Below are 15,015 nucleotides of genomic sequence, written 5' to 3' on the forward strand. Positions count from 1 at the left end.
CCGTGGTTTCCCCTCCTACACAGGTTGGCATGACATCCACTAATCACACTTCCAAACAATCCCAATATTCTGCATCAACCAGAGATTACGTATCCTCACCCTCAGTTTTGGACACTCCATCTCAAGGTGTGGTACCTGGATGATTCATGGGCATAGAGCTGCAGTGCTCCCAACAGGTCCATGATGTCCTATTGCAAAGCAGGGAGCCTGCAATAAGAAAAACATACATGAGCAAATGGACTCGATTCGTTCACAGGACAACCTCTCATAACATATTGCCACAAGACGCTCCACTCCCTGCAATCTTGGAATATCTGTTATACCTCAAACAGTCACACCTCTCTCTCAGCTCTATCAGGGTTCACCTAGCAGCCATTACAACCTTCCATGCACCAGTGGAAGACCCCAGTCTTCACACACCCAATAACTAAGTCATTTCTGAAAGGCCTGCAGGCTCTATACCCAGAGGTGGCACCCCCTCAAGAACCATGGGACTTACACTTGGTATTAACAACTCTCACAAAACCACCATTTGAACCTATGGCGACATGCTCCCTATGCCATGTATCTTTAAAAACAGCATTCCTGGTAGCAATAACCTCAGCCCATAGAGTGAGTGAGTGGCGGCCCTGATGGCGGAACCACCCTTCACAATCTTTTTTAAGAATAAGATCACAATGCGACTGCGTCCAAAATTCTTACCTAAGGTGCGCTCCCCTTTCCACCTGAATCAGACAAGATACTTACCAGTATTTTTTCCAAAGCCCCACGCCAATGCATTTGAAGCTCAGATGCATTCCCTACACATCGGAAGGGCTTTCTCCTTCTATGTTGACAGAACCAAACCTTACAGATCCTCTTCTCAACTTTTCATCTCCATTGCAGATCATAGTAAGGGAAAACAAATTTTATCACAGAAATTGTCACATTGGATCTCAGAATGCTTCGCTACTTGTTATTTGCTAAATGACTTACCGTTGCCAATTCCAGTCTGGGCACACTCCACAAGAGCAGTTGCCACGTCCATCGCTTACCTGAGAAAAATTCCACTGCATGGCATATGTGCAGTGGCCACGTGGTCTTCAGAGAGCACTTTTGCAAAACATTATGCACTCACTTCGGGACTCCTCCAGCATACGAAACTAGCAAAAGCTGTATTACAAATGGCATATTTACCTGATCCGAAGTCCCTACTTCCATCAAAAAATATTGCTTTGAAGTCACCTAATGTGGAGCATCCCCAGGGATGCCTCTTGAAGAGGAAAAGGAGGTTACTCACCTTCCTGTAACTAAAATTCTTCAAGATGAGTGTTCTTGGGGGTGCTGCGCTACCCTCCCTTTCTCCCCTCTACTTCGGAATGCCCTTATGAGAACATCTATAACACATTCTTTCCGGATAGAGAAGGAACTGAAGGGGGGGAGGGGCCCACGCATGCGCAGCCCCCAATGCATTTCTAAGAAAAATCCGCCGAGAAGCGCTGGGATGCTCAACACCTAATGTGAAGCATCCCCAGAGACACGCATCTCGAAGACCGTCAGTTACAGGAAGGTGAGTAATCTCCTTTTCAAACAGGTGAAAAAAGCCAGCAAGAAATATGCTTCCACATCGACTCTCTCTCTCCTGGATTTGAGCTAGAAATGTTTTTCAAGAAGGGGACTGAAACTTTAGAAAAGAGGGAGAATCACCCAAGTCTTCTGTCTCTCTCCTCCTGCCCACCTCATTCTCTGCACCTGAGAAGACAAAAGGAAATGGGTGTTAGATGCTGGGGGAAGGATTCCTGAGTGAAGAGTTTGCTCAGTAATTTGCTAGAGTATGTGGTGAGAAAGTTTGCTTTGCAACTAAGGGTATGTCTACACTACAGAGTTAATTCGAAATAACAGACGTTATTTTGAATTAACTTTAATAGCTGTCTACACATACAAACCGCTATTTCGAATTTAATTCGAAATAGCGGAGCCCTTATTTTGAATTTGGTAAACCTCATTCTACGAAGAATAACGCCAAATTCGAATTAGCTGGCCTCCAGCCCTTCCCAGGGATCCCTGGTGGCCACTCTGGGCACAACCAGGAGAACTCGTCTGCTCCCCCCCAACCCCGGAGCCCTTTAAGGGGGCAGGCTCTGGCCACAGTGCCTGTGCCAGTTGCCAGCCTGCCACACAGCCAGCAGACCATGCACCTGGCACAGCATGAGCCAGCCACCCGCTGTCACCCAGCCTTCCACCTCTTCCCAGAACCAGGCTGGTGGCACTCAGGAGCCTGCCAGGGGCCGCAAAAGGCGGGTGCCTTCCTGGTCAAGTGTGGAGATCATGGGCCTCATTGAGATTTGAGGGGAGGCCTCCCATGCCCATGATCTCCACACTAGGCACAGGAATGCGGCCGTCTACAGGCGCCTGGTTGCCAGCCTGGCCACATGCGTACCCAAGAGCAGGTGCGCTTCAAAATTAAAGAGCTGCGGCAGGCCTACGCCAGGGCCTCCCAACCAGGGGCTGACCCAGAGGCCTGCCCTCACTTTGAGGCCCTGGACCGCATCCCCCCGAACCCGAGCTAGCAGGTGCACCCGCAACCTGGAGGAGTTTCAGAGGCAGCAGCTGCAGTTGCAGGGACCGCAGGTCCACGGCCAGGAGCAGTGGGTGCAAGAGGACCTGCAGCTGTGGCGGGAGAGCTTGAGGGAGCTCCAGGAGCAGGGCTGTGCCCTCCACGAGCACCTGCAGGCCCAGCAGACCGATTGCTGCCTCCTGCTGCTCCAGCCCCTACGGCTGCCCCACCTATCGCTCCTCCTCCCACGCCTGCTCCCCCTCCCGCTTCTTCCACCCCACCCCCAGTCGGAGTCCGCACTAACGGGGATTTAAAAATGGCGGTGCCCGGCAAGATGCAAATGAAGCCCGGATGACTACATTAACCACCCTAGTTCGAACTAGGGTGGTAGTGTAGACATACCCAGGGCGATATCTGTCTTGCCTGTTCCACCCCCTCTGGTGGTGTGGAGCATGGTCTTGCCTCCAGTACTGGCAAATGAATTGTGGATACCTTGGTCTCTGATATGGTTGGTACCTGTATTGTCTTGGTCTCGTCATAGGTGTTTGGATACTGAGTGACTGCAGTATGGCTCTGGAATCCTTCATCGATTGGAGCAACTCATTGGTCTTTGTGGAAAAAAGCTTTTCCCCATCGAATGGAAGATCTTCTACCGATGGTTGTACTTGGCGGGGAAAGGCAGAAGAATTAAACCATGAGGCTCGTCTCATAGTCACAGCTGTTGCCGTAGTCCTTGTAGCTGTATCTGATGCGTCAAGTGCGGCTTGAAGGGCTATTCGCAATACTATCTGACCTTCTGAGATGAGAGCTTTAAACTGTGCCTTCTTGTTATCAGGGATATCTTCAATACAAGTATTACATTTTGTGTAGTTATTAAACTCGTATTTACTGAGTAAAGCAGTGTAGTTTGCCACCCTCATCTGAAGTGTGGCCGAGGCATAAACCTTCTTTCTGACAGGGTGGAGTGATTTTGTTGTTGCTCAGCAGAGAAACAAACATCTACTATAAGGGAATTGGGTGGAGGGTGTGTCAAGAGAAATTGGAAACTCTTGGGAGGAACATAGTATTTTTGATCCACTTTTCTGCGTGTTGGTGGGATGGATGCAGGTATCCATCTTGCAGGATTTTAGTGGGCTCCAGAATGGCAGGGTTAATAGGGAGTGCAATTTCTGTGGCTGTGCTGGACTGAAGGATGTTAATGAGTTCATTCTGAGAAACCCGAACTTCCTCCATCGATACAGTCATGTCATTGGCAACTCCTTTAAATAGATCTTGGAAAGAGGAAACATCATCTGTGCTATGAGAGGTAGGTGTCAGGACTGCCTCCTCAGTGCCTGAGATTTCGTTTGAATGTAGAAGAGATACAGAAACCCAAATTGGAGAACATTGGCTTTCACTGTCATTTCCCTCCATGGACCTATGGGGTGACAGGGTTAAGAGAGAGCAAGACTTCGCCATATGCTTGGTCTTACATGGTCTTTTTCTATGTTGTTGAGGGGGTTGATTAAACATTTGCCACTGTGGGGAGCAAAGCGTAGGTGGTGGCATCCAAAAATAAGGAGCCCAGGGAGCCATTTGAGCTCTGAGAAAATCTGGTTGTGTCTGATAAGCAGATATTATAGAGGCCTCCATAGATGGCTGAGGTGAAAAGTTAGGAAAACACTCTTCCTAATCCCCTGAGAGCAGGGAGGGGGAGCAGTCAGAGAATGGAGACTGAGGATATATGTTATCAGTCAGAACTGTGAAGATAAAACTAATTCTAAATAAATGTTGAAGGAAATAAACTGTGGGGAGAAGTCTGTTGTGGTAGCACTGAGGAGTTCCGTCTGAAGCCGGGGATGGTAGAAAGGAACTGAAGGGAGGGGTGGGGGGGCGTGATGGCACTGGATGAGGCGCTGCGCATACGCGGCCCCCCATGTACTGCCAAGAAAAATCCATCAAGAAACACTGGGACACTCAACACCTAATGTGGAGCACCCCCAGGGATGCCTCTCGAAGAAGAACTTTTCTTCCCACCCCTCCCCGCTTGATAACTACATTTATGGCTTAAATGCAAATTAAGGCAAGCACATATTCCTTCCTTTGTCTAGGCCAGGCCTGGCTGCTGCCCGGGCAGAGCCAAGGGATATGGACCATGTATGAATAAAGTCACACTGAGGAATTTTACAACTAGCCATCCAGTGCTGGCATGCATATCTTACCAGGCAGCAATGACCAGCAAATTATGAGTTTTCAGACAGTCTCTCTCAATGCATCTCTTTCACAAAGGCTATTACGAATGTGTGTAGAGAGTGAAGACAAAGGTGGATTCTGCCACAGAGCAGAGCTGGCCTTACTATGAGGCAAACTGAGGCGGCTGCCTCAGGTGCCAGACTGTGCACCCAGAGCGTAGAAACTTGTATCTGCTACCGGTGTATATGTATTCTCTCTGCTCTAGATGCCCAGAGATGGTGGAGTGCTGCGCTGGAGGAAGGAGGGCACAAGAGACATAACAGGCAGGCAGGAGAAAAGTGGAATGGGGGTGTCATTTGAGCTCCCCACCTCAGGTGCCAAAATGTTGTGGGCCGGCCCTGCTACAGAGGCCTCTCTGATGTTCTCTCTACGGTCTACAGCCTGAAATTTAAGCTTCAGAAGACTTCACCTTGTGCAGCAACTGGTAACAAGCTCCCTTTATCTATGCCCACTGCAGTAACCTTTGTATCTTTCTCCCACTCTCCCCAAAGCATTTAATCGCCATCTGCTGCTAATAAACACTGCAGTGTCACGGTCCCTGAAGCACCCAACCCACTCAGTGTGGAAACCCTTCTTTATCCCTACCAACCTAAAGCCTCAATTGAGACCAATGCCCAGTACAAAGGCCTAAACACACATTATTGGACAGTCCTTGTCCCCAAAAGCTTGTAGTCTAAACCTGCCAGGATTAAATGAAGTTTATATAGGTCATTGGTTTGGTGATGATGCTACTATGAATTCACCTCCAGTGACTGTTTGTTTTTAAGGATTGCTGTAGAGGTAAGAGCTGCTCTCTGTAGACCGTTAGGCTAAAATAGTTACTTCCCAGACAGAGGAGCGATTGGAGGAAGCCAATTGTAACTATAGTGCTGTAGTCCCAGGTCATAGGGTTCAAATGGCTGTGTAGGCAAAGATGTGGGATTTCTGTCAAAAAGACTTCCCATTCTCTGTGTGGTCACAGCCCAGATGAGTGGGTCTCAGACTTACAGAAATATTTATAGAACTCCATAGCAGATGTGGCAGATTGTGGAACTTTCCCTTGCCTTGATCAGCAATGCAGACTTCCCTTTTACAGTCTGGAGGGATAAACTGAAAGCAGATAAAATTCACTTGTGGAAAGCACCCTGTGCCCTGGAGTGGCTTGGATAAAGTTGATGGGGAAAAGGAATGTGGCATCTAGCCAACTTACTATCATACAACTGCATTTTAATGCCTAAGTACAGGCAGTCCCCGGGTTACATGAATCCGACTTACATCGGATCCCTACTTACAAATGGGGTGAGGCAACCCCACACTAGCTGCTTCCCCCCAGCAGACCAGGGAGACGCGAAGCTAGTGCCCCCCCCCCCAGCAGACCAGGGAGACGCGGAGCGGCTTTTCTCAGCAGACACCTCAGCTTGAGAATAAAGGACTGAGGGAAGTGAGGTGTGGGAGAATAAAACTGAGCTCTGGAGAAATGTTTGGCTAGAGTTTCCCCTACAATATGTACCAGTTCCGACTTACATACAAATTCAACTTAAGAACAAACCTACAGTCCCTATCTTGTACGTAACCCGGGGACTGCCTGTATTCAGACCTAAAAAGCCCTGTGAATTCTGCTATTATTTATGGTAGCAAGAGCAGGGCTCTGTTGTGTTAGGTGCTGTACAGAGTAAAAGACTATTTCTGCCCCTAAAGATATAAGGGAAATACTTCAGCCCCATGTTCCAGCTGGGGAATGGAGTCACAAAGGTTCAGATCCAGATTTTCAAGGGTGTTCAGCCCCATTTGGGACCATAAATATTTCCCCAAGATCACACGGTGGAGCCTGCACAGCCAGGAACTGAAGGCAGATCTCCGGAGTCCCAGTTCAGTGCCTTCAGCACAAGATCAGGCTCCAAGAACCACTCTGAACATACTCATCAGAAATCAGGGAAATTCCCCCTTCACCTGCAAAAGGAGCAGAACCAACTCCCAGCTGCCCACTCCAAACACAGAATGGGTCAATGATCCTACAGTTGACAAAGGCCACAAGCCTGCTGCTGCATCCTACAGCAGGGGTTGGCAAAAGACAGCCCACGGACTCCCTGCCTGCCCTACCCCCGCATGCCGCTCATAGCAGCCGGCTACGGGGGCCTCATGCTTCCTCTGAGTGCTGTGAGCCTGGGAGGTACTTCATGCACTGTCTGCCCCACAAACCCAGCCCAGGCAGCTCCCACAGGCCAGCTCTTGGCCAATGGGAACTGTGAGATTGTGCTGGGGTGGGGGTAGCGTGCAAAGCCTCTCGCCCTCTCTGGGCTCATGGAGCTCAGAGATGCACATGGCCCCTGCATCTGGCTGCTCTGAGCAGCATGTGGGGGCATGGAAGGCAGGGAGCCTGCCTGAGGGACCTGATGGGAAACTGGCCAGGAGCCGCCTAAGTGAGCGTCCCGCAGCCACAGCCTGCCTCTGGCACCCCAGCCCCTCCCGCTCCCCAACTCCTTGCCCCAGGTCGTCACTCAAACCCTCCACCCCAGGTCACAACTCCCTCCCAGACTCTGCACCTCCTCCATTCACATCATGAATACTTGACCACTTACCAAATACTTGGAGTGGCTCCCCCCATCAAAAATTATTCCTCACCCCTGCCCTACACTAAGCTGCGATTGTAGCGCATGTACAAAGCAGCACTCAGTCACTCTGACTTCCCGAGAACAGTGATTCAGTAGAATGGGTTTTGGCCCCGGTCAGGTCCTTCTTCTTTTTTTTCCCCCGCTCAACAAGTTTTGGTGCTATGGGTGTGCGTGTGGGGGGGGGGGGGGGTTCTCAAAAATCAAAAAGGGGGCATAATGCTGAAAAGTTTGGGAACCACTGTCCTAAAGGCTTCCAGCTGTCCCATGATTAACGTGTGTATTGTCGTACCAGGCTTTAACTCAGTCGAACATTCCGGAGCAACCCAGCTGGCTAGGAGAGCACCTTCCCCTCTGCGCTTTCGCATCAGGGAGCCCACACAATGGCATTCAGTTTCCAAGGGCCCTTTATCTGCTGAAGCCTCGGGTATCAATTCCCCCTGCATGACTGTGCACACAGAGGCTGTGGTTTCAGAAAGCCACAGGGCCTGGCAGAGGGGGTTTCCTCCTGCTCATTGTAGGCCTGATTACAGAAGCTCAGTGGTTTTGACACCGCTTTTCATCTTACATACGGGCCCAGTTGCTGTTTACATTGGCAGAGATCTGTAGTTCCCATCCCTCCTCTCCTCTTCCTTTCCTCTGGGCACACAGTCAGGAAGCCCTGGAGTCTGAAGGATTTCCCGTGCCCTTTTATGGAAAAGCCAAATCCTGCAGGTGACTCATCCAGAGGGCCAAGGTTGTCTTAGTCATAAAACACTCTCCTCACCCACAGACAGGAATAAATGGGGCCATTTCTGGTGCTGTTCCTTGGCGGTTGCCCTGCAGAGTACCCAAGCACCAGGAGAGCATGTTCACTGAAGGTTCAACCTTTAATTGAATCTGGTTTCTAACTACAAGCGCCTGAAATTCATACCGCTGGCTATGGGCCTCTGAATTCACTTTTAGGTCTTCTCTTTGCCTCCATTCACGAGGGTTACCATTACATCAGGTAATGGATGTAGATTCATAGATTTTAAGGTCAGAAGTAGCTATTACGACCTTACCTCCTGGATAACACAGGCTACAGAATCTCACTCAAAGCTCTGCATTGAGCCCAATCGCTTGAGGTTGAGTATATATTTTAGAAAGACGTGCTAAGGCCCAATCCAACTTCCAATAAAGTCAGGGTAAAGACTCGCAATGGGAGCCGGATCGGGCATGAGTGCTTTGCCCAGCTTCAAGTAGAAGGTCCATCATCTCCCTGGGCTGGGGACTTTATCACAGTGACATTGGTTTCAGCACTTGGAAAACTTCCCCAATCTTCAGTTTAGGTTCTTCTGTGTTGGCGTTCTCTCATGCTGTTCACTCCAAAAGCAGAATTATTCTTCTGTTCCTCTGGGAAATTCCAGCCTGGGTCACGTGAATGTATACTTGTTCTGAATTGAACACCACATGCCTGGGTAGGACACAGAACAAGAGACAATATCATAGAATCATAGAATAATAGGACTGGAAGGGACCTCGAGAGGTCATCAAGTCCAGCCCCCCACCCTCAAGGCAGGACCAAGCTCCGTCTACACCATCCCTGACAGATGTCTATCTAACCTGTTCTTAAATATCTCCAGAGAGGGAGATTCCACTACCTCCCTTGGCAATTTATTCCAATATTTGACCACCTTGACAGTTAGGAATTTTTTCCTAATGTCCAATCTAAACCTCCCCTGCTGCACTTTAAGCCCATTACTCCTTGTCCTGTCCTCAGAAACCAAGAGGAACAAATTTTCGCCTTCCTCCTTGTGACACCCTTTTAGATATTTGAAAACCGCTATCATGTCCCCCCTTAATCTTTTTTCCAAACTAAACAAGCCCAGTTCATGAAGCCTGGCTTCATAGGTCATGTTCTCTAAACCTTTAATCATTCTTGTCGCTCTTCTCTGTACCCTTTCCAATTTCTCCACATCTTTCTTGAAATGTGGCGCCCAGAACTGGACACAGTACTCCAGCTGAGGCCTAACTAGTGCAGAGTAGAGCGGCAGAATGACTTCACAAGTTTTGCTTACAACACACCTGTTGATACAACCTAGAATCATATTTGCTTTTTTTGCAACAGCAACACACTGTTGACTCATATTCAACTTGTGGTCCACTATGACCCCTAGATCCCTTTCCGCCATGCTCCTTCCTAGACAGTCGCTTCCCATCTTGTATGTATGGAACTGATTGTTCCTTCCTAAGTGGAGCACTTTGCATTTTTCTTTATTAAACCTCATCCTGTTTAGCTCTGACCATTTCTCTAACTTGCTAAGGTCATTTTGAATTATGTCCCTATCCTCCAAAGAAGTTGCAACCCCACCCAGTTTGGTATCATCTGCAAACTTAATAAGCGTACTCTCTATCCCAATATCTACATCATTGATGAAGATATTGAACAGTACGGGTCCCAAAACAGACCCTTGCGGAACTCCACTTGTTATCCCTTTCTAGCAGGATTTAGCACCGTTAACAACAACTCTCTGACTACGGTTATCCAGCCAATTATGCACCCACCTTATCGTGGCCCTATCTAAGTTATATTTGCCTAGTTTATCATTAAGAATATCATGCGAGACCGTATCAAATGCCTTACTAAAGTCTAGGTATATGACATCCACCGCTTCTCCCTTATCCACAAGGCTCGTTATCCTATCAAAGAAAGCTATCAGATTAGTTTGGCATGACTTGTTCTTCACAAACCCATGCTGGCTGTTCCCTAACACTTTATTACCTTCCAAGTGTTTGCATATGATTTCCTTAATTACCTGCTCCATTATCTTCCCTGGGACAGACGTTAAACTGACCGATCTGTAGTTTCCTGGGTTGTTCTTATTTCCCTTTTTATAGATGGGCACAATATTTGCCCTTTTCCAGTCTTCTGGAATCTCCCCTGTCTGCCATGATTTTTCAAAGATCATAGCTAAAGGCTCAGATACCTCCTCTATCAGCTCCTTGAGTATCCTGGGATGCATTTCATCAGGACCTGGTGACTTGCTGACATCTAACTTTCCTAAGTGATTTTTAACTTGTTCTTTGTGTATCCTATCTTCTAAACTTACCCTCTCTCTGCTTGTATTCACTTCGGTAGGCACGCCTCCAGACTTCTCGGTGAAGACCGAAACAAAGAAGTCATTGAGCATCTCTGCCATTTCCAAGTTTCCTGTTACTGCTTCTCCCTCCTCACTAAGCAGTGGGCCTACCCTGTCCTTGGTCTTCCTCTTGCTTTTAATGTATTTATAAAAGGTCTTCTTGTTTCCTTTTATGCCTGTAGCTAGTTTGATCTCATTTTGTGCCTTTGCCTTTCTAATCTTGCCCCTGCATTCCCGTGTTGCTTGCCTATATTCATCCTTTGTTAGTTGTCCTAGTTTCCATTTTTGATATGACTCCTTTTTTATTTTGAGATCATGCAAGATCTCCTTGTTAAGCCAAGCTGGTCTTTTGCCATATTTTCTATCTTTCCTACACAGCGGAATTGTTTGCTTTTGGGCCCTTAACAACGTCCCTTTGAAATACTTCCAACTCTCCTCAGTTGTTTTTCCCTTCAGTCTTGCTTCCCATGGGACCTTACCTACAAGTTCTCTGAGCTTATCAAAATCTGCCTTCCTGAAATCCATTACCTCAATTGTGCTGGTCTCCCTTCTACCTTTCCTTAAGATCATGAACTCTATTATTTCATGATCACTGTCCCCTATACTGTCTTCCACTTTCAAGTTCTCAACTAGTTCCTCCCTATTTGTTAACACCAAATCCAGAACAGCTTCTCCTCTAATAGCTTTTTCAACCTTCTGAAACAGAAAGTTGTCTCCAATGCAGTCCAGAAACTTATTGGATAGCCTGTGCCCCGCTGTGTTTGTTTCCCAACATATGTCTGGATAGTTGAAGTCCCCCATCACCACCAAATCTTGGGCTTTGGATAGTTTTGTTAATTGTTTAAAAAAGGCCTCATCCACCTCGCTAGGTGGCCTGTAGTAGACTCCTAGCATGATATCACCCTCATTTTTTACCCCTTTTAGCTTAACCCAGAGACTCTCTACACAGCTATCTCCTACGTTCATCTCCACTTCAGTCCAAGTGTGTACATTTTTAATATACAAGGCAACCCCTCCTCCCTTTTTTCCCTGTCTGTCCTTCCTGAGCAAGCCGTACCCTTCCATACCAACATTCCAATCATGAGTCCCATCCCACCAGGTTTCTGTAATACCAATGATATCATAATTGTATTTATTGGTTAGCAATTCCAGTTCTTCCTGCTTATTACCCATACTTCTCGCATTTGTATATAGGCATCTAAGATACTGATTTGATCTTGCCTCCCTGTTGTGCCCTGACCCTCCTTTCTCCTTGCCATTATAGGCCGTAGTCCCCCCCATTTCCAACCCATCTCCCAGTCCCACACATTCAGCACTTACCTGTGGGCTTTGCTCACCTATCCCCGTCGAACCTAGTTTAAAGCCCTCCTCACAAGGTTAGCCAGTCTGTGTCCAAACAAGGCCTTCCCGCTCCTGGAAAGGTGAACTCCATCTCCGCCAAGCAGTCCTTCCTGGAAGAGCACCCCGTGGTCAAGGAAGCCAAAGCCCTCCTGGCGACACCATATAATTGTCTACATATAATCCATCTGGAGGCTTGTGTCACACTCACAGGAGAGCCATTTACAGAATGAACTTGATATCAGGAAATGGACTAAAATAATGAAATCCTTTTACCCAGGCTCACATTTTCAATCCCCATTTTTGTTTTTGTACTGCCAACTGGGCACCATTTGAGCTATCCAAACAGGGCTACACAGGAAAAAAAACCTTGCTGCTAGTCTGTGACTTGGGTTCACAAACTGCAGGGCTGTTTCATAGCTGCGTAGAGTTTCAGGAAAAGCAGACTGCACTGAATAACTTACAGCCCTCACCAGGTATCTTTCCTAAATAGCAAGTGGTTCAGATTTTCTCATTCTGTCTTGAGCCTTTTAGATAATTTGGCAGCCTTCAGCATCCTGAAGGGAGGTTCCAAAGAGGATGGAGAGAGGCTGTTCTCAGTAGTGACGGTTGGCAGAACAAGGAGCAATGGTCTCAAGTTACAGTGGGGGAGGTCTGGGTTGGATATTAGGAAATACTATTTCACTAGCAAGGGGTAAAGTACTGGGATACATTACTTAGGGAGGTGATGGAATCTCCATCCCTAGAGGTTTTTAAGTGCCGGTGTAATGTCAAAAGTTCCAACCTTATAGGAATGTGCTACACGTAGCAATTTCTTATTGGCATGATCATAAGGGAGTGCTACTGTAGGAAACAGCTGCTCGGCTTGACAAAGCCCTGGCTGAGATGTTTTAGTTGGGATTGGTCCTGCTTTGGACAGAGGGCTGGACTCAATGACCTCCTGAGGTCTCTTCCAGCCCCAAGATTCTAACACCTTTCTAATAATGACCCACAGGATGCTACACACCCTTATTTTTATGGAAATATGTTTTAATATAAATATGCACAACTCAAATATACTTTATGCAAACAGGGAAAGTAACCTATCATTCAAGAGTCTGTAATTCCCTGAATGTGAATGTTCTTTGTGTGTACGTACTTCCCCTATATGTGAAGTTAGAAATAAAGTGTAAACTGTTTATTAGTTGAGGTCTTCTAGTGCACAACCTTAGGGGTACTTAAGGAATTTAATGGCTTGGTGCTCAAAACAATGATCTGTCAATTATTTTATTTTTCCTGTAAGTTAAATTGTGGTTGGCCCTACAAAGACATATCACCTGGTGCTGGAAGCCATCTTGACTTTGGTATTTTTTCTGGGAGAGAGGGGTGGGGAGAATTGAAGAAAGGATTCCCACCGTACGTAACGGCTACACACCTAGCCCTTTGATCTCCAGGGCACACATCTACCAAGCTAGACCTGTTTAAGGGAGGCTCATCATTTCCTAATTCTCTCCCGTCACAAAGGCTATTTAAAAATAAACCCTCCTCAGTCAGTTACAACAGGACTGTGGCAGCGATGTGGATGGCTCTGATGCCTTTGATGTGAACTGCAAAGTTACATCATCTGGTTGTCCTTTCTTGAGCCTGTAGGCCTTGATCATGCAAGTGCTTCGCTTTTTGAGCAGTTCCATTCACTTCAGTGGGACACCTCACTTCAGTGATAAAGCTTGGCATGTGGATGTGTTTGCAAAGTTGGAGCTTTAAGGTATGTATAGGCAGCCTCAAAAAGTTTTATCTAGTTATTTTGACATAAGAAATAGCAGGTGTTGCTGACTTATTTTTCCCTGGAGGACCATGCCAATCTGGGGAAGACCTGAAATATGGCAAATAAGTTGAGAAGGCCTAAACTACAGCAGGGTTCAAAAAAAGAGCTAGATCAATTCTTGGAGGCTAGGTCCATCAATGGACCAAGATGGGCTGGGCTGGTGTCCCTAGCCTCTGTTTGTCAGAAGCTGGGAATGAGCAATAGGGGAGGGATCACTTGGTGATTCTGTTCACTCCTTATGGGACGCCTGACGTGGGCCACTGTCAGAAGACAGGTGGACCTTTGGTCTGACCCAGAATGGCCGTTTTTATGTTCTTATATCACAGCGGGAAGCTGACACCTGACTTGCAGCACTCCCAACCCCAGTTTGAGTGGGAAGACACTTAATCCTCAGTTGAGGGTATGACTCTAGACACGTCTCATTTCCGGGTCTCCAGCCATCCCACAAGGTCCTCCAGGTTGGTCAGGCCCTGGAATTTCTGATGAAACAGAAATATTAGAAGAAACCCTTTGACCCCCTAGTTGCTACAGAAGGAAAGAGGAAAGGCAAAATAGCCATTTCTGGGCGGCTTGGCATTTCATCCTTCAAAAGACTCACTCCACTGCTGAACACCAAATAGTCAAACATCCCATTGACATTAATGGCACAATGAGCCTTTCTAGCCCCACAAGGAGGAAGAGGAAGAAGCGATGGAAACTGAAGAATGTAACCAAATGCGATCCGCTCCATTGCCACAGCAAGACAGAGTGGCTGGACAGCTTTGCTCTAATGCACCACTGTTGAACACCTCTGAAAAGTGATCTTCAATAAACAAGGAAGAGGGTGGCTGGCGAGAAGCCCTGAAATAGGATTGTCCTTCCTTCACGTGACTGGGAAATTATCTTATCTGACAAATCAATCAGGGTATGTCTACACTACAAAGTTAGTTCGAACTAACTTTCATAGGTGCTACACTAGCGCTCTGTTAGTTCGAATTTAATTTGAACTAACGGAGCGCTTAGTTTGAACTAGGTAATCCTCATTCCACGAGGATTAAGCCTAGTTCGAATTTACTAGTTCGAATTAAGGGCTGTGTAGACCCTTAATTCGAACTAGTGGGAGGCTAGCCCTCCCCAGGTTTCCCTGGTGGCCACTCTGGCCAACACCAGGGAAACTCTATTGCCCCCCTCCCGGCCCTGGACCCCTTAAAGGGGCATGGGCTGGCTACGGTGCCCATGCCAGGTGCAAGCCTGCCAGCACCCAGCCAGCAGACCCTGCACCTGGCACGGATTGAGCCACCCACCCGATGCCCCCGGGTGGCCAGGCTGGCGGCTCCCGGGAGCTTGCCCTGGACCGCAAGAGGCGGGCACCCGCCTGGGCTAGTGCGGACATCGTGGACCTCGTCCATGATCTCCACACTAGGCACAGGAAAGTGG

This window comes from Pelodiscus sinensis, chromosome 24 (assembly GCF_052426305.1).
Source record: "Pelodiscus sinensis isolate ZL-2025 chromosome 24, ASM5242630v1, whole genome shotgun sequence".
Taxonomy (NCBI): domain Eukaryota; kingdom Metazoa; phylum Chordata; order Testudines; family Trionychidae; genus Pelodiscus; species Pelodiscus sinensis.